The sequence below is a fragment of the Nyctereutes procyonoides genome, unplaced genomic scaffold (genome assembly GCF_905146905.1).
Source record: "Nyctereutes procyonoides isolate TBG_1078 unplaced genomic scaffold, NYPRO_anot_genome, whole genome shotgun sequence".
In the NCBI taxonomy this organism is placed as follows: Eukaryota; Metazoa; Chordata; class Mammalia; order Carnivora; family Canidae; genus Nyctereutes; species Nyctereutes procyonoides.
The window spans coordinates 53,119,891-53,146,714 of record NW_026575044.1 but is presented as its reverse complement, the minus strand read 5'-3'; the positions used below and the strand labels follow the sequence as shown (position 1 = coordinate 53,146,714).

At 46.8% G+C, this 26,824-nt stretch overlaps 1 long non-coding RNA gene and 1 pseudogene across 1 annotated transcript; both read left to right on the top strand.

The window, feature by feature from the left end:
• The first annotated feature begins 626 nt into the window (after window positions 1-626).
• LOC129508612 (uncharacterized) lies at window positions 627-4,974 on the top strand. Its single transcript, XR_008664218.1, has 3 exons — window positions 627-732; window positions 971-1,381; window positions 4,701-4,974. It is a non-coding gene; the product is annotated as an uncharacterized LOC129508612 (long non-coding RNA).
• A 13,847-nt stretch (window positions 4,975-18,821) lies between these two features.
• LOC129508611 (myosin light polypeptide 6-like) lies at window positions 18,822-19,494 on the top strand (annotated as a pseudogene).
• The last annotated feature ends 7,330 nt before the right edge of the window (window positions 19,495-26,824 follow it).

Below are 26,824 nucleotides of genomic sequence, written 5' to 3'. Positions count from 1 at the left end.
TGGCAGCCACGTGAGTCCTGAGTGTCCAGCCCCACACCCTGCACCCCAGCCTTTCAGAGTGCACCGCAGGGAGCAATCCAGAGGGACGTGCACCCAGCTGAGCCAGTGGCCGGGGAAGCAGCTTGAGCGACCATGTTTGGGGGAGTGGTCCCCTCGGCTGCTGGGGTGAGGGAAGGGGACACCAGCACCGGGATGGGTGCTGCTGTGTTCTTGTCCTCATCTAACATTTTAATCTCAAATTGGCATTGGCTTTGGGATAAGGGAAGGGGCAGAAGCCAGAAGGGCTCAGAGGACTGTGCTGGTAAAAGCCTGACAACTGGGGATGGGGACCATAGAGATGGGCAGGAGGGGGGCTCCCCTGCAGTGCTGGGAAGTTAGCCGATGCTGCAAGGAGAACTACGTAGGTCCACCAAGGAGATTTCCTGGCTGCAGGTTGCAAGTGCCAGCTTTGGACAAGGTATCACAGACAGGGAAAGGAGGAAAATGAACTAAAAAGAGACTTAAATTCTTTATTCTCTCTCTCTCTCCATCTCTCTTTGGAAAGACTATTTTTTTAGAGCAGTTCACAACCAAACGGAGTGGAGGTACAGAGTTCCCATGTCTCCCCCGCACCCCACCAGCCTCTCCCACCAGCAGCAGCCCCATTGAAGTGGGACATGTATCCTAACGCCGAACACACATTGCCACGTCACTCTCACCCAAGTCTGCAGTTTACACAAGGATTCACTCTAGGTATGTTCTATGGCTCTTAACAAATGTACGGTGTGACCAGTATTCGCAATTATAGGATCATACAGAAGAGCTTCCCTGCCTTAAAATCCCTTGTGCCCCATGGGTTTGGCCTTTGCCCGCAACTCTGGGCAACCAAGGAACTGTTTACTGTTTTAATGTCTATAATCTTGCCTTCCCAGACGTCCTATAGTTGGCATCATGTAGCCTGTAACCTTTCCGATTGGCTTCTTTTACTCAGGAATGTGCATTTAAGGTCTCCCCGTGGCCTTCTGTGGCTTGCCAGCTCGCTTCTCAGCACTGCATAATGTCCCATCGTGTGGATGGACCCACTGTTTACTCATCCAGTCACCTTCTGAAGTATGTCCTGGCTGCTTCCAAGTTGTGGCCATTATGTGCTATAAACACCATGGTATAGGTTTTGTGTAGACACAGGTTTTCAACCCCTTTGGGTAAGCACCAAGAAGCAAGATGGCTGGATCATATGGTAAGAGTGTGTTTAGTTTTGCAGGAAAGTGCCAGACTGACTTCCGAAGTGACTGTACCATGTTTCATCCTCATCAGCAAGGAAGGAGAGGTCCCCTTTGCTGCACATCCTCGCCAGCACTCGGTGTTCCCAGCGTTCCGGATTTTGGCCGTCCTAAGCTATTAGGTGTGTAGCGATATCTCATTGTTTTCATTTTGCGTTTCCCCGATGACACATGATGTGGAGCATCTTCCCGGGTGCTTACTTGCCATCTGTGTATCTTCTTTGGGGAGGTGTCTGTCAAGATTTTTTGCCCATTTTCAAATCAGGTTGTTTTGTTTATTGCAGTTTTAAGAGTTCTTTGAATGTTTTGGATCAGAGTCATTGATCAGACACAGCTTTTGCAGATATCTTCTCCCAGTCTGTGGCATGTATGTCATTCTCTCAACATTGCCTTTTTAGAGAAGAAGTTTTCAATATTAATGAAGTCCAGTTTATCAAATCTTTTTGTAATGGGCTGTGTTTCAGTGTTGTACCTAAAAAAAAAATCGTTGCCAAACCCAAGGCCATCTAGGTTTTCTCCTGTGTTCTCTTCAGGAGATTGGATGGTTTTGCATTTTACATTCCAGTCTATGAATCGTTGTGACAGGTATAAGGTGTGTATCTAAACTCATTTTCTTCACACGTGAATTGAGCCTTTGTGCGATTCCATTTTCTTTCATTTCTTAGCGTAACTGTTATGCTTTTGTGTTTACTTTTTTTGTAGTTGCCCTAAAGTTTGCAATACGCATTAACTACTAATCAAATCTACTTTCTTTTTTTTTAAATTTATTTATTTATGATAGTCACACAGAGAGAGAGAGAGAAAGAGGCAGAGGGAGAAGCAGAGGGAGAAGCAGGCTCCATGCACCGGGAGCCCGATGTGGGATTCGATCCCGGGTCTCCAGGATCGCGCCCCGGGCCAAAGGCAGGCGCCAAACCGCTGCGCCACCCAGGGATCCCCAAATCTACTTTCAAAGTGTGACTGACAACTAATTCAAATATACCTTATAATAACAAAATAATCCTAATTCCTCCCTCTTGTCCTTTGTATCATTGCTGTCATTGATTTCACCTACAAATAAGTATACAAAAGTGTATGTATGTGTATATATATATATATATATATATACACATAAAGCATAGATAATCACATACATTACTGCTGTTATTATTTTGAGGAAACCACTATGCACTAGATCAAATAAGAATAAGAGAAATTAAAGTTTTTATTTTACCTTAGTACTCCTTTGCTCTTCCTTTCTTTTGCAGATCCAAGTTTCTAAACTATATCATTTCCTTCTCTCTAAAGAACTTCTTTTAGCATTTCTTGCAAGGAAGGTCTACTGGCAACAAATCCCCTCAACTTTTGTTTGTATAAGAAAGTCTATTTCTCCTTCACTTTTAAGGAATAATTTTGCAGGGTACATGATTCTCAATCAATGGTTTTTTTTCTCTCACCACTTTAAATATTTCACTCCTTTCTCTTCTTGTTTGCGTTGTTTCTGAGAAGTCAGATGTAACCACCTTGTCATTAAGGTGGTTTTTTTCCTTCGACCCCTTTCAAAGTTTTTTCTTTATCCTTGACTTTCTGTAGTTTGACAATGATACATCTGGATGTTGAGTTTATAGCATTTACTCTGCTTGGTATTCCCTGAGTTTCCTGGATCTGTGGTTTGGTGTCTGGCATTAACTTGGGAAAATTCCCAATCATTATTGTTTCAAATATTTCTTCTCTTCCTTTCTCTCTTTCTTCTCCTTATGTTATTCCCATGATGCTTATGTTTTTGCAGTTGTCCCACAATCTTTGGATATTCTCCTCATTCTCTTCTTTTGTCTTTTTTCAGTCATGTCCAGTCTACTTTTTTTTAAGATTTTTTCATGAAAGACAGAGAGAGAGGCAGAGACACAGACAGAGGGAGAAGCAGGCTCCTTGAAGGAAGCCTGATGTGGGACTCAATCCCTAAACCAGGATCAAGCCAAAGGCAGATGCTCAACCGCTGAGCCACCAGGGGTCCCAGTCCAGTCTATTAATAAGCTCATCAAGTATTCTTCATTTCAATTACAATGGGGTTTTTTTTAAGTTTATTTATTTATTTAAGTAATCTCTATTCCCAACGTGGGGCTTGAACTCATAACCCTGAGATTGAACCAGCTGCCCCATGTATTATAGTGTTTCCTTGGGTTCTTAAATATTTTTTTTAATTTTTATTTATTTATGGTAGTTACACACACAGAGAGAGAGAGAGAGAGAGGCAGAGACACAGGCAGAGGGAGAAGCAGGCTCCATGCACCGGGAGCCCGACGTGGGATTCGATCCCGGGTCTCCAGGATCGCGCCCTGGGCCAAAGGCAGGCGCCAAACCGCTGCGCCACACAGGGATCCCCCTTGGGTTCTTTCTCAAGATCTCCATCTCTCTGCTTGCATTGCCCATCTGTTCTTGCATGCTGTCTACCATCCATTAGAGACCTTAGCATATTCAACATAGCTGTTTTGCATTCCTGGTCTAATAATTCCAACATCCCTGTCATGTGTTGTTCTGATACTTGCTCTGTCTCTTCAAATTGCATTTTTTGCCATGTAGTATGCCTTGCAATTTTTTCTTAATAGCCAGATGTGAAATATTGGGTAAAAGGAACTGCTATAAATAGGTCTTTAGTAACATTGTGGTGAGGTGTGGGGGGAGGGAAAGTGTCCTCTAGTCCTATAATTAGGTTTCAGTCTTTTAGTGAGTCTGTGCCTCTGGACTATGAGTTTCACAAGCATCTCTCAGGGGTTTTTTTTCTTCCCTGTTTAGGTGAGATGGGATGGACAGAATAGGCTGGAGTTGGGTATCTCCCTTCCTCCAGATCGGTTAGGCTCGGGTAACAGTTGAGAAGCTTCATTTACACTGGGATCTGATTTAGATAAGAAATGGAGCTCATGGGACACCTGGGTAGCTCAGGAACACCTGAGTGGCTCAGCAGTTGAGCTTCTGCCTCTGGCCCAGGGCATGATCCCGGGGTCCTGGGATCGAGTCCCACATCGGGCTCCCTGAGTGGAGCCTGCTTCTCCCTCTGCCTGTGTCTCTGCCTCTCTCTCTCTCATGAATGAATAAATAAATCTTTAAAGAAAAAAAAAAGAAATTGAGCTCATGCTGAAATGGGATAAATTTTGGAGAATCACTAGAGAGAGAGAGTGTTCTACAGATACGGCAAAGATGTGAGTTGTTAGAACCTGAAGGCAAATTGTGGTAGTTAGTCTTCCATGATGTGGCCCCAAACAATTCTGTCCTCCCTTTACTACTGGGCCTCACAGGAAGAGGCAGAGTCTAGTCCCCTCTCCTAGAAAAGAGGCTATCTTTAGCAATCCTTGACAAAATAACACAGCAGGACTGATATTCCAGGACTTCTGAGCTAAGTCCTAAGAAGACTTGCAGCTTCTGCTTAGGAGTTTTTTAACTCTTGCTCTCGGGATGCTTCCCCAGGAATCCTGCCACCACTGTATTGTGAGATGTCCGTGACAAAGGGTACATGTAGATTCTACTGTCAACAGCCTCATGTGCATTCCCAGGCCACGGCATGTACTGCCAGCCCTGCAAGTGAGCCCTCGTGGATGTAGCTCATTCAAGCCTTCAGGTGACTCCATGCCCAGCTGCCACTTGACTGAAAATTCCTAAGGGACTCTAAATGAGAACGGCCTGGCTGAGCACAATAAACTCACAAAATTATGAGTGATAACAATAAACGTTTGCTCTAAGTCATTACGTTTTAGGATAGCTTGTTACATCAAGAAATAATCAGACAACTTCTAATGTATGGGTCCGGAGACCCAGAAAAGAATGGGTGCTACCAGCTTTGGGATGATAAAGGAAAGCATTAAGGTACCATAAACCAAAGAAGATAGACAAGTACCTGCCACATAGTAGACATGCAGTAAACAGTTGCAGAATGAACAAGCAAGTGAATAAATGAAAGTAACCATGGCAAGAACAGATTGCTCCTCTTTCCTGGGTTAACAAAGGCTCTCTCAGCTACCAGGAAACAAGGCTGTGTCCCCAACCAGCCATGATGGAGGGGTGTGCTTGGGGACCCGTCCTATCTTCCCACTCTAAAAAATGGAAGAAGCTTCCTCCTCGGGGTTGTGACAGCCTCCCTCCTCCCTCTCCTCCTCCTCCTCTCCATAGCTCTCCAGTACTTCTCAGTTCACAAGCATTTTCCCTTCAGCCTATCACATGGTTTCTACATCATTATAATGACCACCTCTGAAAGCCAGCCCCTTCCTAAGAAGTTGACTCTCCACTTATTCACTCTCCAGAGTTCTCCAGACCACCACGTTGACTCCAAGAATGCCCTAGCAAAGGTCATGGGAGCCCAAGTCTGTGTTTTCTGCAGGCATCCATACAAAGGAGGCTCTGAATAGGAAAAGCTCTTTAACTTTCATTGACTCTTGGGGTCTGGCTTATTTCTTCCCCAATCACTTACTGTGAAAGCTTAAGCAAAGAAAGTACTCAGATTCAGAGTCTCTGTCCCCACATTACACAGTTATTGTGAAAAGTAAGGCTTTAAGAGAATTTAAATCAGCACTGAGTCTGGGCCCATTGGACACCCAATGAATCTCCATTTGATGATTTTTCTCCCATAACCATCAGAGAAAAAGTTGGGATATTCTCTCCTGAGAACCTCAGACTTTGAGATTTCTCCTCAGCCTCATTCAGAAGTATCACCCAAAGGAGTTTCCTGAGAGAGTCATTCCTTACCTGCTAAGGCACCATTAATAAAGGAATTATTTACACAGAATTTCCACTCTAATTTCTTTTTCCTCCCTCCTCTTGTACCTGTCCTCCTTTAGGAGGTCCATGACCCAGCTGAATCAGAAATTACAAGGTACTCCCATTCCAAGCCTGAAGATCTTCTCTCTGCTCCTCCTGAGTTTTCCCAACTACTTTCCCCAGGGAAGTTGCCAGATTCTTCTCACTCTTCAGCAATTTAGGATTCCTCAAAAGAACTGAGCAGCAGTCTCACAGAATAACACTGGAAAGAGATCCAGGACATTGTAGTTAATTTTGTGTTGACTTGACTGGGCTAAGGGATGCCTGGAGAGCTGGTGAAACATTATTTCTGGGTGTGCCTGTGAGGGAGTTTCTGGAAGAGATTTGAATTTGAGTTGGTGAACTGAGTAAAGCAGATGGCCCTCCTCCATGTGAGTGGGCATTGTCCAATACATTGAGGGCCAGAATAGAACAAAAAGGCAGTGTTTTGTTTTCTCTGCCTGAGCTGAGACATCTATCGCCTTCTGCCCTCAGACTTTGGTGTTTTCAGTTCTTAGCCTTTATACTCAGACTGCTATATCACAGACCTTCCCGGTTCTCTGCTTACAGGCAGGAGATTAGAGGACTTCTTGGCCTCCGTACTGCATGACCAGTTCCTTTAACAAATCTCTTCATCTATCTATGTACCTACCTACCTACCTACCTACTACCTATTGATTCTGTTTTTCTGGAGAATCCTGACTAATGCACAAGAGTTCTAGTGTCCAGTCTTGGCTCTTTCATCACAGAATAAGCTAAATATGTGATGAATGCATAGTAAGATCCCTGTCGCTAGAGACATTCAAGTACAGTTCATAAAACAGCCTCTGGAGGCCTTCAGTTCCCTGAACAAGTGAATGACGTAATAAACTTTATCCTGAAAGAACTAAAGAGCCATGGAGGGCTGCTAAAGTATTTTACACTTGTTATGAGGCTTGTTTTAGGCTTGGGCATGACACAAGCATACTTTCAATTCATAAAGATTACAGCAGTAAGGTGGAGAATGGATGAGGGTGGGAGATGGTGAGAGTTTGGGACACCTCTGGGATAATATTGTGTTGACCCAGGGACACATTAGGAAGGCCTGAACTGCCCCTTCTGGCATTGAGCACATTCTTTCATCCATTCAACAAAAATTCATCAAGTCCCTAACATAAGCCGGGCAGTACTTTAAGTATGGAGAATTATTACTGAAGACGAGAGGGGTATAGACCACATTGCTTTGTTATTTAACTGTTCTAATTAACTTGGCCGAATTAGAGGGTTCCTTTACATTTTGCTAAATAAACAGGAAGACGAATGAATTGAAATAATACAAGCATTGTGATAAACCTCACTGCTCTCCAGGTAGACAATTAAGCCTTGGATTGAAAAGATAGATGGCAGATGTCACTAAGGACAACAGTAAAGTTCCCATAGCCTAGTTCCTAAAGTACCCACAAGTGTCAGCACATTGTCAATCAAAGGAAGCACAGGATGTCAGTTTGTATGTTTTCTTTCAAAAGTTCTCAGGCACATAACCAGTTTGCAGAGGCCCAAGTCAGCTGCATGCTCTGGCCCCACGTTGTCAGAACGCCATTCCCTGCTCCCTGCTTCTGAGGCTCCTGTTCTTCTGAGGTGAAGATTGAAACTAACCCCTAATAAAGAAAGTAGAGGAAGGAGGAAGGTTGGTTTAACAACAAAGGCAGGGATACAGATGCAGTGAAACAGCAGGACACCTGCACCCAATGTTCACAGCAGCAATGCCCACAATAGCCAAACTGTGGAAGGAGCCTCGGTGTCCATCGAAAGATGAATGGATAGAGAAGATGTGGTCTATGTATACAATGGAATATTCCTCAGCCATTAGAAACGACAAATACCCACCATTTGCTTCAACGTGGATGGAACTGGAGGGTATTATGCTGAGCGAAGTAAGTCAATTGGAGAAGGACAAACGTTATATGATCTCACTCATACGGGGGATATAAAAAATAATGAAAGGGAATAAAGGGGAAAGGAGAGAAAATGAGTGGGAAATATCAGAGAGGGTGACAAACCATGAGAGACCCCTAACTCTGGGAAATGAACAAGGGGTGATGGAAGGGGAGGTGGGCGGGGGATTGGGGTGACTGTGTGATGGGCACTGAGGGGGGCACTTGATGAGATGAGCACTGGGTGTTATGCTAAATGTTGGCAAATTGAACTCCAATAAAAACATATGCAAAATAGCAAAACAAAAAAACAACAACAAAGGCAGGGAAAGGAGGAAAGAACATTCTTCTTAGTGGTTCTAAAGATAGCTTAAGTCAAGAAACCTCATTCAAAGTTGTCTGAATGTGAAAAATTAACTAGAAATCTGGTGTTGTAATTATTGCAAGAGTTTATTGGAAGGCAAAACACATCACCTTGATTTGTATGACAGCACAGATAGAAGACAATCTCTTCCTAAGTCTTGTGCAAAAAAACCCATTTAGGACAATAGGTCCACCTTTGGTTTGTGAGCAAGTTCGTTGGGGGCTTGGCATTTGCCTGCAAGAGAGGAATCGGACAAAAATGACCAGCAAAATCAAAATGGCGGTATGTTTGTCAACTGCTTTTGTCCTCACCTTCACTTTCCATCTGTGTGCTCTGGCTCTTCATCCCCACCTCAGGAGAATATGGAAACTAGGCTGGGTCTTCCACCAAAAGATTCTACAATCTTAGATCCTCGACCCACCTAGGTCTCAACTTCATCTGTCGCGTGGGAACAACATCACAGGCCTGAGTACTTCCCGAGGGACTGTAAGCATCCCAGAAGATGACCATCCATAGAGTGATTTGAAAAGTTTCACACAAGAACAAGTATTTTTTAGCACTCACACTGTTGGGCACTGTTCTAGGCACTGAGGCTACATCAGGAGCAAAACATGGCTCTTAGAGCTTATATAATAGAGCTAGAAAATAGAAAATATGTCAGGCAGTGAGAAATAACATAGAGAAAAATGAAATATACTATGAAAACCCCAAGTCTAAATACTACTCTGATAGAAGACAGTGTCTGTGTGTGTGTGTGTGTGTGTGTGTGTGTGTGTGTGTGTGTGTGTACACGTGTGTTGAGATGGACCGTGTCGAGAAAGGGAAGGAGGAGGGAAGGGCAATCAGGGGATAGGAAGTAGAAGTACCATGTAAGTACATGTGTGTAAGTACAGTTTTGGTGGTAAGAATCGGGATGGAATTGTTCTGGCTTTTGGAAGAACATAGAGTCCAAGACCTATTTATTCTATGATTCATTGTTCCGGCTTTGTCTGGACGGAGGCAGAGAGAGAGTCTAGACAAGGTGCCCCGTGGGGCTCAGCAGCAGATGACCCAATTGTGGGAAGCAGAATGCGAAAGCGACTAGGGAATTGCAGAATTCCCTCCCTATTGGCACTCACTAAAAACTGAATGAGGATGAAGTGGCACCTCCCGGAATCTTCTAGACCTTCTCCTGCTCCCCAGTTCTCGTCTATAGCTCCTCCCTGAAAGAGTACCAGCCTGGAGGTTCTGGAGGCTCTGGGGGCTCTGGAGGCCCAATCATCATGCTCTCTCCAGGAGGTGAGAAGGTGGGTTCTCTTCCCACCCAGACCCAACCAGACCATCTGTTCACTGGGGCCCACATGGGTTGTGCTGCACCTATGGCTCCTGTGACTCCAAGTCTGGAAGACGCAGCTTATGAACATTTCAGGCCATAGTGGATCCTCCATATTTGATCCCTATTATCATCATGTTGGCCTTCTGCAATTCTGTCTCCTCATCTGGAGAATGGGCACAACAGCTGCTAGCTCCTAGCATAGATCATAAGCACGAGGATTTATCATGTGCCACAGGCACTGTGCTGAGCCCATCACAAGCATTGTCATTTACTTCAACAGAATCCTGTAAATACTACTGTGCCCATTTTACAGATGAGAAATCTGAACAGAAACAGTTTAAAAAGAAAACCTGGGACCCCTGGTGGCTTAGCAGTTGAGCGTCTGCCTTTGGCTCAGGGCGTGATCCCTGGGATTGAGTCCCGCATCGGGCTCCCTGCATGGAGCCCGCTTCTTCCTCTGCCTGTGTGTGTGTCTCTCTCTATGTCTCTCATGAATAAAGAAATAAAATCTTAAAAAAAAAAAGAAAAAAGAAAAAGGTCACACAGCCGGGAGGCTATAGAGCCATGACTCAAAATCAGACTTGTCTGTCTCCAAAGCCAGGGTGCTTGATTAACGTTTACAGAGTGCCTCGATCAGTAGGAGTATCAGATCACAGCAGAAGTTAGTGGCTGAAGACAACCACTTCCTTAGCCCACAATTCTGCAGGCCAGTAATTTAGGCGAGGCTCCACTGCGTGGTTCTTCGGGCCTTTGTTGGGCTCCCTCACGCGTCTGTGGCCAGTGCCCTGGTGGCTAGGCGGCTCTGCCCACGTGAGTTGCCCGCTGTGGTCAAGGTGCCGCTGCCCTGTTGCACACAGTCTCTCGTGGTCCTATAGGCCAGCCCGGGCTTTTTCCCATGCAGTGCCCTAGGCCTGATGCTGGCACCCTATCACTCTTGCCACCTACTTCTGTACGACAGGAGTCATAAGCCAGCCCAGATTCAAGAAGTGGGGAAAGATTGCTAGCAGTTGCTGCAAAAGGCATCTTCAGAGGGCAAGACACCAGGAGGTTATGAAGGGAGCAATTAGTCTGTGACAACTGGCGTTTGGTAAACCGCAGGTAAACCATCACTATTCTATATATCCTGACAAGGCCAGGTTCTCACTGTACCGTCACCAAGTTCCCCAGAGAATGCCTTGGAGTAACCTGGACTCTCCCAGCGACGAGGGGGCAGGACCATGCCTCATCGGGAATCTCTCCCACCTCCGGCTCTCGTGTCCCCCAGGATGGCATCTGGCTCCCAAATCCCCATGAGGTGACAGGACACCAGAAGAGAACACCAGAAGCTCCGAAGCATCACTCCCCACACCCCCACACACACACTTAACCCCCCATGGCTGGAAGAGAATATCTCTATCCCAGGACCTTAAGAAAAACCCAGGACTGAATTTCACTGGCTCAGGGGGTGTCCTCAGACCCTTCCATGGGTCCTGGCAGTTGCTGATTGACTAGGTCTGAGTCACAGCTCCATTCCTGACAGAGGAGGGATGTGCTTTCTGATGGTAAGTTCCCCACTCTGTTCCCAAGACAAAGGAGAGAGGACACACCAGGGATGCCCACCACCCACCTTTTGTCACTCCCGCAGAGGGGCCCCTGCCTAGCTTTCTGGAGCACCCCCCCCCACCCAAGACTGATCTGAAGTTTCTAGGTTAAAATGCACTAACCAGATCCTAACTGGTTTGGGGTTTTTAAAATGTTATAAAGTTCAAAGGAGCTTCTCTGAACTGAAGCAAAATTGCCTTTAGATGCCAATTGCGAAATCCTAAATGAGGATTTTGTAAAAGGATTGAAATAAGGGCCATGTAGATTAGGAAGAGCAAGGAACGAAAAACAAAACCAAGCAACCCAGGGTAGGGCAGGAAGTTGATAAGGGGAGAGGGAGTCCTTCTGCACGCAGAATATACTGGGAGCTTTATTCCTGGTCTGGGGAACATCCTGGAATGGAGCCTGTGCAGAAGGCTGGAGAAAAGAGAATTCCTGGCTTCTGCCCTAGAGAATCTTCTTGCTTTTAACCTTGTGGTGCCCACAGTCCTGACTCAGAGGGAACTGTGCTCAAAACTCCCTAGCTGTGTGATCCTGGGAGGGTGGAATGCAATTTATTGTCCAAAACAGGATGCTTTGGAAAAAGGGTGTTATTTGTAGTTTCACAAGGGCAATATAGTGTCTGGTCATTCTCTCCTAAGTAAAATGATAAATACTTATTTTTATGTCACATAATAATAAATGTAATATTTGCTCAGCACATCAGTTCTTTATAACTGTGCTATTATCCTGTAATATGGAGACAACTATTACCCTCATTTTTACAAATGAGGAAACTGAGGTTTGGAGAAGTTAATTAAATTTCCTGAGATTGAGAGGACAGTATGTTTCAGGTTTTCTGCAACCAGGTAGTTCTGAGGCTGTAAGGAACCATTAGAACTGGAACATTCAGGGCGCCTGGCTGGCTCAGTGGAAGAGCTTGTGATTCTTGACGTCCGGGTAGTGAGTGTGAGCCCCATGTTGGGTGTAGAGACTACTTAAATGATTAAATAAAAACTTAAAAAAAAAAAAGAATGAACTGGAATATTCAAATGCGTGTCCTCACTGAGAATCCTCATCTTGAGAAACTAAGCAGTTATTGCACGGTGCTCATTTACTGAACATGTGTTTGGAATTGTGCTTTGGGAATGTCCTCCAGATCTTGAGGCACATCTTTTTGGGCATCATTTTGATGGTTCTAATTTTTCATCTGTAGAGGATAAATATGTTTTTTTTTTGAAAAGAACTCAAAGTGATTCAAGATTTTTATCTAAAAATATATCTTGACTTCTGGCTTCCACCTAGAATGTAGAAAGCTAAAAGAATGTCATTCCTGCCTTAACAACAAGGAAAAAAAAAAGACAGGAAATCTACAAAATCATGACTTTTCTTGAGCCTGTCAAAAAAAAAAAAAAAACCCAATGTCACAGGACAACATAATTATCTTGAAATCTAGAGAAAGATAGGCACCTCCGAGGTTAGATGGGACATGAGCACTGGCTCACCCGTAACAGCATGAAGAGGGAAGACAAGACCACCATACATGTCAAGAAGCATCCAGCTAAAATGTGTGAAGAATCACGAAGGCCAAGGCCACGGTTCCCCCAGGAGCTGCAAACGAAAGGGAGCTACGAGCACTCAGAAGATCTTCTCTATGAACCTCCACCAGGCACTCATGAAAGAGTTGGGGCAAGGTGGGAGATCAGAGAAAACCTTCCTCCATGGTTCAGGGCTGGAAGAAAGTAGTGGCGATGGCTTTAGGAAAGGCATGACATCACACCCATATCCTTCTCGAAATGAGAGGCATTAAGCCACTGGGGGAAGGGCAGCAGCCCTGTGGCCTCTAGAGCACAAGTGAAGACATATTGCAACTGGAGGGAAAAAAAGACCAAAGTCTCTACTCCCAGAGGAGGGACAGGATGCAGTCCCAGGCCTAACCATCAGGTCTCCTGTTACTGAAGTGAGGTCAGGATTACTGGGAGAGCCCCACTTCTAAGACTCAGAGACCAGTACCTGCCCAAGGCTGTTGGGGCTGAGTCCACACACCAGAGAACCCCATTCTCACCCTTCCATACCCACCACCTGGCTGGCAAGCACCACAGAACAAGCAACAGCAGTCTGCACTGGAGGAGAGGCGAGAGAATGGAAAGGACGAGGCTCCTTTGTGGAGGAGGTACATGGGAAAGCCGAAGGTAGAGAAGAGACACAGAAAAATTCTGGCCCTCCATCCCCACCCCTTAGTCCATGGTGTTGCTAATCAATAGAACAAATAACAAGAAAATCAGTAAAGATTTAGCGGACCTGGGTAACAATATCAACCATCTTGACCTCATTGAGTTTCTAGAACATTCCAAACAATGACAGCAAAATGCACATTCTCTTTTTTTTTTTTTTAAAGATTTTATTTATTTATTCGTGAGAGACACAGAGAGAGTGAGAGAGAGGCAGAGACACAGGCAGAGGGAGAAGCAGGCTCCATGCAGGGAGCCCAACATGGGACTGGATCCCAGATCTCCGGGATCAGGCCCTGGGCTGAAGGCAGGTGCTAAACCGCTGAGCCACCCGGGCTGCCCCAAAATGCACATTCTTTACAAGATCTTTACCAATGTCTTCCGTAAAACAAACCGATTAATTTAAAATAATTGAAATTATAGAAAGCTATGATCTCAGACCATAATAGGATCATACCAGAAACAGAGAACAGAAAGATATCTGGACAGTCCTCAAATATCTGTATGTTGTCTACTCCATGTTCAAGTAACCAAGGAGTCAAAGAACTCAAGTGAGAATTAGGGAAGAATTTGAGTGGAATGAATGGGCACCTGGGTGGTTCAGTCGGTTAACCATCTGAGCCTTTTTTTTTTTTAAGATTTTATTTATTTATTCTTGAGAGACACAGAGAGAGGCAGAGACACGGGCAGAAGGAGAAACAGGCTCCCTGCAGGGAACCTGATGTGGGACTCGATCCCAGGACCCCGGGGATCACGCCCTGAGCCAAAGGCAGACTCTCAAAGCATCTTACTTTTGGTTTCAGCTCAGGTTATAATCTCAAGGTCGTGAGATTGAGCCCTGAATCCGGCTCCATCCTCACTGCAGTCTGCTCAGGACGCTCTCCCTCTCTGTATCCCTCTGTCCTTCCTGCTCATGCTCTCTCTCTCAAATAAATAAATAAATAAATAAATAAATAAATAAATAATCTTTTTAAAAAAGAATTTAAGTGGAATGAAAATGAAAACAAAACATATTAATTTGTGGAATGTCCCTAAAGTAGCACTTAGAGGAACATTATAGCATGAGATGCGCACATTAGAAGATGGAAAAAAGTCTCAATTTGAGGGAAATGGATATCTGAACAAGGGAGAGCTCAATGCATTCATTTAGGTTTTCTTTAATATAGCTCAGCAGTGTTTTAAAATTTCTAGAATAGAGATCTTGCATGTCATTCACCATAAAGTTTTGAGTTTACAAAAAAAAAAGAAAGAAAGAAAGAAAGAAAGAAAGAAGAAAGAAAGATGACCTTTGAGCATAAAATAGAGCTTTCATTGTAACTGTGGAGTATTCCAAATCAAATAAAAAATAAAGGTTCACTTATTCATTGTATCAAAATATATTCAAAGAACCACTAAAAGGGGCAGCCCCAGTGGCGCAGTGGTTTGGCGCCGCCTGCAGCCTGGGGTGTGATCCTGGAGACACGGGATCAAGTCCCATATTGGGCTCCCTGCATGGAGCCTGCTTCTCCCTCTGTCTGTGTCTCTGCCTCTCTCTCTCTGTGTCTATGAATAAATAAATTTTAAAAAAATCTTTAAAAAAATTAAAAAAAAAGAACCACTAAAAGTGAGACACTGCTAGTTGCTACTTATCCAAGAGGCAGAGCAAATTACCAGCTCCCTGAAGGCAGGAGAGTGTCTCTTTGGATTTGAACAACCTAGGTAGACTTCTCTACGTGGATGGGGGTCTCATGGAAACATTTTAAAAGGCTGATTATACCTCTTAGCTAAGCTTTCTCATCCTTTAAGACTCTGCTTAAGTGGTACCTTGTCTAAGGTAATGTCTCCAATGACAGCCTGTCCCCCCATGCTTAGCTAGAGACCTTATGTGTCTCCCATGGCACTCTGTGTTTACTTTGATCTTAACTTGTCATTATGTGAGTGGTGAGACACAGTGACTTAAATACACACGAGTTTATTCACTGAAAAAACCATCTGAGGGCAGGCCATCTGGTGCTGTCATGGTGATTCCACAAAGTCACCCAATTCCTTCTGCTCCAACAGACTCACTTTCACCCTCAAGGTTACCACCTGTCCAAAATGGCAGCTGGAAATGCAGTCTTCCGGTCCACACTGCAGACACTGGGATGGCAGGCCAGGCCAGGGTACCTAAAGGGCCTCCCACCCTTTAAGCAGTCTTCCTGGCTACCACTCGTGGCATTTCCACTCATGTCACATTGGCCAGAATCTAATCTGGGGCCCACACATGGGTTGGGTAAAGAAGCCCGGGAGGTGTAACATCTATCTGGTGGCAGCGTTTCCAGCCGAGCATCAGGATTCTGTTACTCCCGAAGGAAGAAATGGATGTGGGTAGGCAACCGCTCTTAGTGCACCATGTTATAATTGCCTGGGGGTCTGTCTCTGGAACGAGAATGTGTATCCTGAGTGCCTAGACCAGTACCTGGCATACAGTAGGCACTGGGAAAAAGTCTTAATTTTTGTATTGAGGTTTATCACACATGCTTGAGTGCACGACCCTTAAGAGTGTTTATACACTCGTATACATATATATACACGTATATATACAAAGGATTTTCACATATGTAACCACCACCCAAGTCAAGATGTCGTCCATTTCCATAATGAAGTGAAGATTCCTTCCTACCCCTCCTGGCCCACTCCTCTCATAGGTAACCATAATCTCTGACTTTTCTCACCTCAATTAGTTTTGCTGTTCTTAAACTCCGTGTAAATGAAATCATGTAGCACTCAACGTTTTAACCAACTCGTGATTTCTAGGAGTTCCTAGAGCCCCACACAATCTACATTTCCTGGGTTAGCCTTCGTTTCAAGTGGCACACTGTTGAAAAACATTCTTACTTTCTAGAATACTGAGTTCCTGACTGACCTACTCAGATGCTGTGTCAACAAGCATTCGGTAGTTTAATGGCCTGCAACATTTCCCACAAGAAAGTTGTCTCATTTGATCGCCTTTGTATGGGAAATATTTCTTAAAATGCCACCTCCATCCAGAAGCCTTCTGCTTGCATTTACAGGAGTGCCCGGGCACTGAACATGTGTGTGATGGGGATGGTATCAACTGTGGGACATAAACAAAAGCTGGCGACGGAGACAAACAGGCCCCAGGCTGGCCATCTGGAACACCTGCCGCTGGCCCAGTGTGATGCTGTGTGTCAGCCCAAAATGCCCAGCTGGAGAATTCTCTGCCTCTGTCACTCCCACCTTTGACAAGGAGCCATCATCCTTCTTGCTGGCACTCAGCTCACTCTCTATTGGTCAGAAACAGCCAAGTGGACCCAGATTTGTTCATCAGGCCCAGCGGGACACGGCAAAAGCTTGGCACGAGTGTAAGCGGCAGACAAAAGGCTGTCAGAGCTGAGGGGAAGGCAGCGCGTCTCTGTAGCAGGAGCAGAGCATCTCCCTCGCAGATGAAAATGTCCCTGTTCTTCCTGGAAACCACCTCAGAAAGTTTGTCTTGTCATGCATGAGGCTCGGGTTACCGGAAAGTTGACTGTGGTAAGGGGGAGGGGAGAGAGGGGCAGGAGGGCCAGAGGGCAAATGCCCCAGTGGGATGTGATCACTCCTGCTGACGTGGGAGAATGTGGACACCTGGCAGTGCTGCCAGTGTCACCAGGGTGAGGCCCCAGGTACACCAGCATGCCCCACCAGGTACCTGGAGGACAGAGCTCAAGCCCCACCTCCAGCCCAGGAGCTGCCAGGGGAGTACAGAGAGCAGCTCAGCTCACCCTGGGTCGGGGGGTGAATGTCAGGCTGGATCTTCTATTCCAGATACTTCTCCTGGCCTGGTTCTGAGGCTCTCTCTGCCCTATCATCCCCTCTTCCATCTACATGTTCTAGGAGCTCCGTGCACTTCAACTTTGTAGTCAGGTTGGGATGACTTCTCCTAGTGTCCTGGCCAGACTGTCTTCAGGGGGCCGCGCCAGTCAACCCATGGCTTCTCCCCTGGATCCTTATACATAAAAGTGCAGTGTATACGCACTTGACAAGCAGTGTGTGATACCCCAAAAGGGGTCCAGATGGGTCACCACACAGAGATCTCACTGGGGGCACGGGGCACTTTGCTTGTCTCAGAAGTGATGGATTCTCCTAAGGATGATTCTCTGCACTTTTTTCACCAAAGAAGAAAAAAAATAAGTTTAATCTCCTGGAGGGCATCTGAAAACACCACAGTGCAGCTCACCTTTCAAGGCCCCTCAAACCCTGTTATGGGCTGCAATGTATCCCCTTCCCCATGGCCCCACCCCTGGCCCCATTCATATGCTGAAGTCCTAACTCCCCAGGACCTCAGAATGTGACTGTGTCTGGAGATAGGGCCTTTAAGGAGGTAATTAAGCTAGAGAGGCCACTAGGGTGGGTCCTGTCCAATCTGACTGGCGTCCTTAGAAGGAGGAGAGGACACAGACACACACAGAGGGAACACGGAGGGAGAAGACGACCACCTACAAGCCAGAGGGTGAGGCCTTGGAGGAAACCAACCCTGACCTTGGACACCTTGACCGTGGACTTCCAGCCTCCAAAACTCAAGGAAATACATTTCTGTTGTTTAAGCCACCTGGTCTGTGATACTTTGCTATGGCAGCTCTAGAGAACTGACATAAACCCTGTCTCCTAGATAAAGGCTTTTTTTTTTTTTTTTCACATCCCAGTGTTTGGTTATTATGACAAATCTCTATGTTTTCTAAAACTCTGTCTTACATAGCAGCAGTCCCTAATTTTTTTCCCTGGCACACTTCCACCCAAATGTCTCCTCCACATCAGAAAATGCCCCCACCCTGGGGCACGTGAGTGGCTCAGTGGGTGAAATGGCTGGCTCTTGATTTCAGCTAGACTCAGGTCGTGATCTCAGGGTCCTGGCTCTGAGTCTGAATCTGCTGGAAGATTGTCTGTCCCATCCCCTCTCCATCTGCCTCTCCCACTGCTTGCATTCTTTCTTTCTCTCTCTAACATCAGTAAATAATTGGGGGAAAAAAAAAAGAGAGAGAGAAAGGAAAAAAAAAAGTCCCTGTTCTGCTGGAAACCCACCCAGAAAGTTTGGTCTCACACACTTGCAGAGACACAGCAGCTCCCTGTCACAGGGTTCCCAATTTTGCGGCCGGAATCACATGTGGGGGGAAGGCAAGTGTGCTTCACCACAGTGCCCTACGTGAGTTGAATTTACTGCCTCCAACTTGGCAATCATTGTTACACAGTTTAAAACAAACAGTTAAGCACTTGTCATGTGCTTCTTTCTCGTCCCTTCTATCTGTTGAGGTGCATACATTTCAACTTCCTGTTTTAGTCTAGATCCTCAGAAAGCAGAGTCTGAGACAAGGGTTTATAATCAAGCATCGTGTTAGACGATGGGGCCCCAGGAAGTAAAACTGAGGGGTCGGGGAGAAAAACAGAACAGAAGCTGTCAAGATGTGTGATTTCAACGAAGACTAGACTGCAGAGTTCAAAGATGCTTTTCAGCTGTTCGACCAAACGAGGGATGGCAAGATCCTGTACAGCTAGTGTGGGAACGTGATGAGGGCCCTGGGCCAGAACCCCACCAACACTGAGGTGCTCAAGGTCCTGGGAACGTGATGAGGGCCTGGGCCAGAACCCCACCAACACTGAGGTGCTCAAGGTCCTGGGAACCCCAAGAGCAATGAGATGAATGTGAAGGTCCTGGACTTTGAATACTTTCTGTCCATGCTGCAGACTGTGGCCAAGAACAAGGACCAGGGTACCTATGAGGACTACGTTGAAGGCCTTTGGGTGTTTGACAAGGAAGGGAATGGCACCGTCATGGGTGCTGAAATCTGGCACGTTCTTGTCACACTGGATAAGAAGATGATGGAGGAGGAAGTAGAGATGCTGGTGGCAGGGCACGAGGACAGCAATTGTTGTATCAACTATGAAGAGCTCGTCCGTATGGTGCTGAATGGCTGAGGACGTTCCTGGTGTGCCTGAGCCCCATGCCTTCCCTTCCCTGTGTGAGACTGCATGTAGCCTAGAAGGTGTCCTAGGTCCTCTTATCACAGCACCTTTGCCAGCTTGTCTCTCTTGGATATTTGCTGTCATCACTCACCAAAGAAACTTACTCCGTGCGCTAAAAAGAAAGAAAGAAAAAGAAAGAAGAAAGAAAGAAAGAAAGAAAGAAAGAAAGAAAGAAAGAAAGAAAGAAAGAAAGAAAGAAAGAAAGAAAGACAAAGCCAGAACAAAGAGAGGGTCAACCTAAAGCTGCATTATAGATTTGCTCACTTTTGTGGATCATTAGTTGCCTGGCGCTATGAGTCCCTTTTCGAGGCCACATGAAACATGTCTGGGCTCATCCCTCTGTGTAAAGAAAGAGGAAAGCATTTACTTACTGGTTCCCAGCTACCATTGGTCATTTCTGCTCCATGGGATGGGTGCTAACTTGCCAGCATACACAGGCACTGAGTGGATTCCCATGAGCCCCATGTGGCTGTGTCCGAGCAATCTGAGAACAAGAAGTGAGAGGTATAAGGGCACCTGAGCGTCAGTTGATCGAGCATCTGACTCTTGGTTTCGGCTCAGGTCCTGATCTCACAGTCATGGGATTGAGCCTTGTGTCAGGCTCTATGCTTAGCCTGGAGTCTGCTTCAGATCCTCTCTCCCTCTCTCTCCTGCTCATGCTCTCTCTCTTGCTAAGAAATAAATAAAATCCTAAAAAAAATAATAAAAAGAAGAAATGAAAGGTATGAACAGGGCTGTCCTAAGGATCTAGAGTGCCTCGGACAGATATTTTTGGTAGGGCTCCAACTGTATAAACAATCTGATTTAAAGATCTATTACATATTTCACAGACCTACAGGAAATACTGATTTGTTGATGAGAATTTAGAATCATGGGCAGAGAATAGGTACTTACATGTTTGTTTATTGTCCTATCAATACATGTGAAGACTTTCTGTAGTGTCCAGGCACCACCCCTTCCTGTTCAGGACCATGAACCATCTCTTCCTGTTCATTCCTGACTAATCATAATTGTAAGAAAAAGGTAGCAACACTGTTATTACTCATAATGTCATGACTCCTTGGAACTTGTTTGCATCGAAGCAGTGTAGCTCTTCTTGCCTCTGCAGTTCCCTAACACCATATACTTAATGTTGGCTCCATCATTATCCGTAATGATGCATCACGTATGGAGCCACCTGTGAATACGGCTTACAGGGACTCTCTCGAAGGTTGTTAAAGGGTTTCATTGAGATGACCACAAGTTTACATCTTAGAGTATGTGGGAAAAGGTCAATGTAAATTCATTTCCTGCACGTGCATGTTCAATTTGTCCTTCTAACTTTTATAATGTAAATAGAATAGCATGTCTTCCAACCACATCTTCCCTGAACTCCCAGAACCTAATCTCTGCATCACAGAGCATTATCTTTCTGTCGAGCCCTCTGTTCCCTGCCCTCCACTCCCTGCCATCAAAAGGAGAAAGGTTTGAAGCCTGGGTGGCTCAGCAGTTGATCATCTGCCTTCGGCTCAGGGAGTGATCCCAGGGTCCCAGGATTGAGTTCCACGTCAGGCTCCCTGCATGGAGCCTGCTTTTCCCTCTGCCTGTGTCTCTGCCTCTCTCTGTGTCTCTCATGAATAAATAAATAAAACCTTATTTTTAAAAAAAGGGGGGGTCAGAGCTTCAATATATGAATTTAGGGTGGGTGGGATGGGGGACACAGATATTCCGTCCATAACAGATGCCCAATGCATAATTTTAGGAACTCAATAAATATTTGCAGAATGAATGAATGCTCATATCAGGAGCTTCAGATTATCGTGCCCAGGATATGGACTCCCATCTGGGAGCTATAGGAAAGTCCATAAATAAGCATGTAGCAAACATCACCGTGTGCCCACCCCTGGACTCAGCAGTGATTAGTACCTGCAAAGCAATAGATAAGATTCACGCCCTTACAGAACTGATAATCCCTCCAGGGAAGGAGAGAAATCCACAAAAAACAATAAAAGAACTAGCTAAGATAGGAGTTGGAGGGTCACACCGTGTCACTTGGGCCTCGGAGGACACATGTATGTGCCCCCACAGCTCACCAGGCAGGCAGGTATGCGAGTTCCTTGGATGTCTATTTTTTTTAACATTTTATTTATTTATTTGACAAAGAGAAAGAAAGAGAGAAGAGAGAGAGAGAGAGAGAAAACTAGCATAAGCAGAGGGAGCTGCAGAGGGAGAGGGAGAAGCAGACACCCCGCTGAGCAGGGAGCCCGATATGGGGCTCAATCCCAGGACCCTGAGATCATGACTGGAGCTGAAGCTGCAGACCCTTCACCGACCGAGCCCCCTGGGGGTATGTATTTAATTAGAAAACAATAAGGAAAAGAGCCAGAGGTAACTTTATAGGAGCCTAGACCCAGAGCCAGACATTACAGACATGAACAGAAGGTCTCTCTGGTGCCATCCTAATACCCCTTCCAGGGCCTTCTGGAGTTCGCAGTTCTGAGGTATAAGGACCTTCCTTCCAGTGGTTAGAGCTGCTGCAGTGGCGCCTCCCGTGGCCAGCACACCCGGGAAAGGAGTCACACCAGGGAAAGGAGTCACACCCTGAACCTATGTCCGTCCACCACACATTCACCCTCAAACCCCGCCTGCTCTCTTCCTCAGTCAAATGCTAGGAGAGTCGCCTGCTACTTAACATTGAGTGACTGGAGATGTTTGCAGGAGGCCTCCTCGCCTGGGGTTTGGCCTCATCTTCCTTGCTTGGGGCCTTGCAGAACACGCCCGATGCCTCTCTTGTCCCCTAACTGGAAATTCGAGGCAGATGGTAGTCAGAGCCGCTCTGAAAGGGCCACTCTGTGAACACCACACTTCTCGGATGTCTAAAAAGCCCCATCATAAAAATGATACCACCTTTCTCTAGGCATACAAAAGAAATCAGTATTTTAATTTCAACATCAGGAATTAAGACACAAAATACCAGTATTACTGATCAGGCTAATCCAGGGATCTGTAAGAAACATTTATAATCACTATCTTAGAAGTCACCAAATCAGAGGTTCCCTAGCCTGGCCTCACTTTAGAGCCCCTCAGGAGCTTTTAAAATACACAGATGCCTTAGCTTGGCCCCCAAATACATTGATGTGCAGGGGCTCTCAGACACTGATATATTTTTTTAAAGATTTTATTTATTTATTCATGAGAGACACAGAGAGAGGCAGAGACACAGGCAGAGGGAGAAGCAGGCTCCCTGCGGGGAGCCCAATGCGGGACTCGATCCCAGGACCCTAGGAGCACTCCCTGAGCCAAAGGCAGATGTTCAACCGTTAAGCCCCTCAGGCGCACCCCCCCCCTTTTTCTTTTAAAGATTTTATTTGGACATTGACTTTTTTTTTAAGCCACCCTAGACGGCTCCAGTGTATAACCACAGTTGAGGATCCATGGTCCTCCGTGGGCCCCCTGCCCTCCCCCCATGAGGAGGCTCAACCAGAGAAGGGGCATGTGACTTGCCCAAGGCTTGCCCAAGGGTTGCCAAAGCCTGATGGCAGCCAAGCCAAACTGAGAAGCTCCGCCCCCTGATTCTGTCTCAAAACTCTTTCTTTGGCTACACGGGGGTGACCCGTGCTCCTCCCCAGCAGAGCTCCTGAGAAAGAAGGGGTGGGCGAAGGACGAGGGAGCTGCTTGTCGCAGGGAGGAGGACCGGAGCCAGGTAGCCAGCGGGAGAAGCCGAGCTCAGGTTTGCTCCACTTCGCAAGAGGAGGTGGTGGTGACAGCAAAGGACCAGGGGAGTTGTGTCGGGCTATGGTTACACTCTGAGGCCGTCATCGCGGCCTCCGTGGTCACCAGCTCTGCATCGCTGTGGATGTTACCACAGTCCCCACACCCAGGCACGATTCCCAGCTCTGCAAAGGCAGCACTGGGCCTGCCCTCCTCCTTGGCCGGGCCAGGGAACACTGCAGCCGGCACAAATACGGCCGCTCCCAGGGGACGAGCGCGCTAAAAGGGCCCTGTGTCTTGGAGGCCGCACATAATACCCAATTATCCCCTGGCTTCCCCAGGGAGAGAATGGAGAGGTGAGGGTTTTCAAAAGCCAGCAGCCCTCAAAGCTCCATTATGGGGACACTCACGTAGCTGCCTTTCTCCAAACACCGCAGAAGGTCACGGGGACGTGGGCAACAGAGGTGGCTCTTTAGGGCCTGGAGAATAGCTTCTCTTCCTGCCTGGGCCTGGTTGGAGAACCCCGACTTCCATTCTTAGCTGTAGAAATCAAGAGGGAGGGCACTGATGCAGAAATGCAGGACCCATGGAGGCACCGTCCAGGCCATCTTTGTGGGAGTTTTGGACAAGACCTATGGAAGATCCAGGAAGGGGGCACCCAGGGGGCTCCGAGGTGGAGCGTCTGCCTTCGGTTCAGGGTGTGACCTGGGGTCCTGGGATGGAGTCCTGCATTGGGCTCCCTGCATGGAGCCTGCTTCTCCCTCTGCCTGTGTCTCTGCCTCGCTCTCTGTGTCTCTCATGAATGAATAAGTAAAATATTGAAGAAAAAAAAAAAAAGAAAGAGGGAAAAGAAAAATCCAGAAGGCTGTGCCCTCATCCAAGACCACTATGTGCTCTGTGGTCCCCTTTCCACCCGCCGCCCACCCCGGGCCCCCTGGGTCTTCTCTCCGCATCCTGACTGCCCACCCCGCTCCCCAGGCTCTGCCTACCTCAGGCTGTGGTCTCTGCTGCGCCGCTGTGTCTCTCCAGCCCACGTGGCAAGGCCCCAGGAGCCAGGAACACACCATCCACAACCCGAGCTGTGCTTCCCCGCAGCTATTAACACATTATTGTGGAGCTCACAATAAGTCCAGTGCAATGAATCTTTCTGGATTGAAAGAGAAGACATTTCCTTGTTTCCAAGTCTGAACCTCTGGGCCTGATTTCACTCCCTTTTGTTTCACCACTGGAAGATGTTTAATTTTTGAACATGCACATGTAGCTTGTGAACAGCATTTGTTTTGAAATTCCACGAGTATTTGGAGGAAGGAGTATCCTTGTAATGTTTCAGCGGATGGAGTCATAATGACTGCAGGTTATTGAGTCCTAGAACTTACACTATTCGGGTTACTGTGGGCAAATAATTTAACTTTATCAAGGCTCGGTTTCCTCATCTGTAAAATGGACTTAATATTAGGGCCTTGGTCCTTGAGTTATTGTGAAAATGGAATGACATTAACGCAGGTAATGCTCTCAGCATGCTGCCTGGTGCCTGGTAAGTGCTAGATAAAAGTGAAGTATTATCATTTATATGGGGCACCTGGGTGGTGCTGTCGGTTAAGCATCCAACTCTTGGTTTTGGCTCAGATCATGATCTCAGGGTCGTGAGATTGAGCCCCACATCAGGCTCCATGCTCAGCACGGAGTCTGCTTGAGATTCTCTCTTTCTGCCTCTGCCCCTCCCACTCTCTCTCTCTCTCTCTCAAATAAATACATACATAAATTAAAAAGAAATATCACCATGTGTTGAGCACCTACATACCTTCTGGCAACATGATGCAGGTGCTGAGCCTACAAAGGAGAATAAAGCAAACATGTGGCCTTAAGACTTGTTTAAGTCTTAGGGCTGAGGGGCAGGGGGACCAGGGAAGATCAGTGGAAAGCAGTGTCACAACCGCAATATAGGGTTCAAATACCTGCTATGAACAGGGTATTTAAGGGAGCCCAGAGCAAGGAACCCACCCAGATGTCCTAGAGGAAGACAACTGGGTGAAAGATGAACAGAAGGGCTGGAAGTGGAGTGGGGATGGCATTGTAGGTGGAGAAAACCACGCAAACCAGAGCACAAGAAGCAGGGGCAAGAAACAGCCCACTAGGCTGAAGATGGGAGGGCGCGAGACAGTGAGAGACCAGCTAGCCACTGCGGCCTTTTCCCCACTGCTTGTGTGTCCAACACAGGTGCCTCAGAGCGAGACCTGCATGGGATGCATGCCTCCTTGGTTTGTTGCCTTTCCTTCAAGAAGCAGAGCCCAAGGGAGGAGGAGGAACCAACAGACTAGTTGGCCTCAGGTCTGAGACCCTGCACTTGGCAGTGTCACACCCCGGGGCAGGAGGTGGGGACTGCACCCACGCGGACCCAGCAGGAGTGAGGGGCAGGGAGCAGCTCAGCAGGGAGGTGTTGTGCTCCCCTCTGGAGGAGACAGTCCTGAGCCCAAACCCAGGCTCTGCCGCATGGAAACCTCACAGGCTAACGTAACCTCTCCAAGCCTTGCTTGCCTCCTGTATAAAGTGGGATAGCACACTCGCCTCGTGATGAGGACGCTAACGGAAGTCATGGGTGGAGTTGGTGTGTGGTGCATCACATGTCGGGGGAAGGCTAGTTGTGTTGTTGGCGCTCCTGCCGCTCCGAGGCTGGGGGCTGCAGTCCCAGGGGCTCCTCTGCCCTGTGCAGCAGATGCCTGCATAGGCACAGGAGGAGCAAAGGAGGCACGCTTCATAGTCTAACAGTGGAAGGAGATGCCTAATTCAGAATTAGGGTATGTCACAATTCAGGGTATGGGGACGCCCGGGGGACTCAGCGGTTGAGCGTCTTCCTTTGGCTCAGGGCGTGACCCTGGGGTCCCGGGATGGAGTCCCACATGGGGCTCCCCGCAGGGAGCCTGCTTCTCCCTCTGCCTGTGTCTCTGCCTCTCTCTGTGTCTCTCATGAATAAATAAATAAAATCTTAAAAAACAACAACAACAATTCAGGGTCTGGGCACTATAGCAAGGTGAACACAAGAGACGTGGGAACCCAGGAGGGCCTTGAACCCACTTTGGGGCCCAGCAGAGGCAGTCTGGTAATGGCTTCTTTGGAACACAGCTAGTGAGCTGAGTCCTCAAGGATGGGAAGTAGAGACTCCGTGATTGGGGGGACAGAAGGGGAAAAAAATAAGCAATGGCTCAGGAAGGAACATTCCAGGTAGTAAGGATGAGGATCCGATTAGGAGTCCTGGCAGGTCTAATCCACGGGATATCCTGACAACAGCAGGAGGGAAGAGCAAGGAACCCACCCAGACGGACTCCGTGGGTGGCTCTGTGACCAGGAAGCCATCTGATTCGAAGGCCCTGCCTTCGAACAACAATAGCAGTTGTTCAATGGGTTTACCGTGAGTGGATGTGGCCGAGAGTGCTGGTGGCCCACAAAGTGTCCACGCTCCCCTTCTTCCTCCCCAGCAGGGCTCTGTATGTTGACTGCGACAAATGCCCAGGTTAAAATCCATTTCCCAGGCTCTCTTGCAAATCAGGGCAGCCAATGCAATGTAGACAGAAATATATATATATATATATATATATATATATATATATATATATATATATATATACTGTCCTCACTTTTTATAGTAACAAACACAAACATCCACAAAAACAGAGAAAAGAGCATGAGAACCGCCACATTCCCTGCACACGGTTCATAGCCATCAACCTTTCACTAGTCCTATTTCATCTATC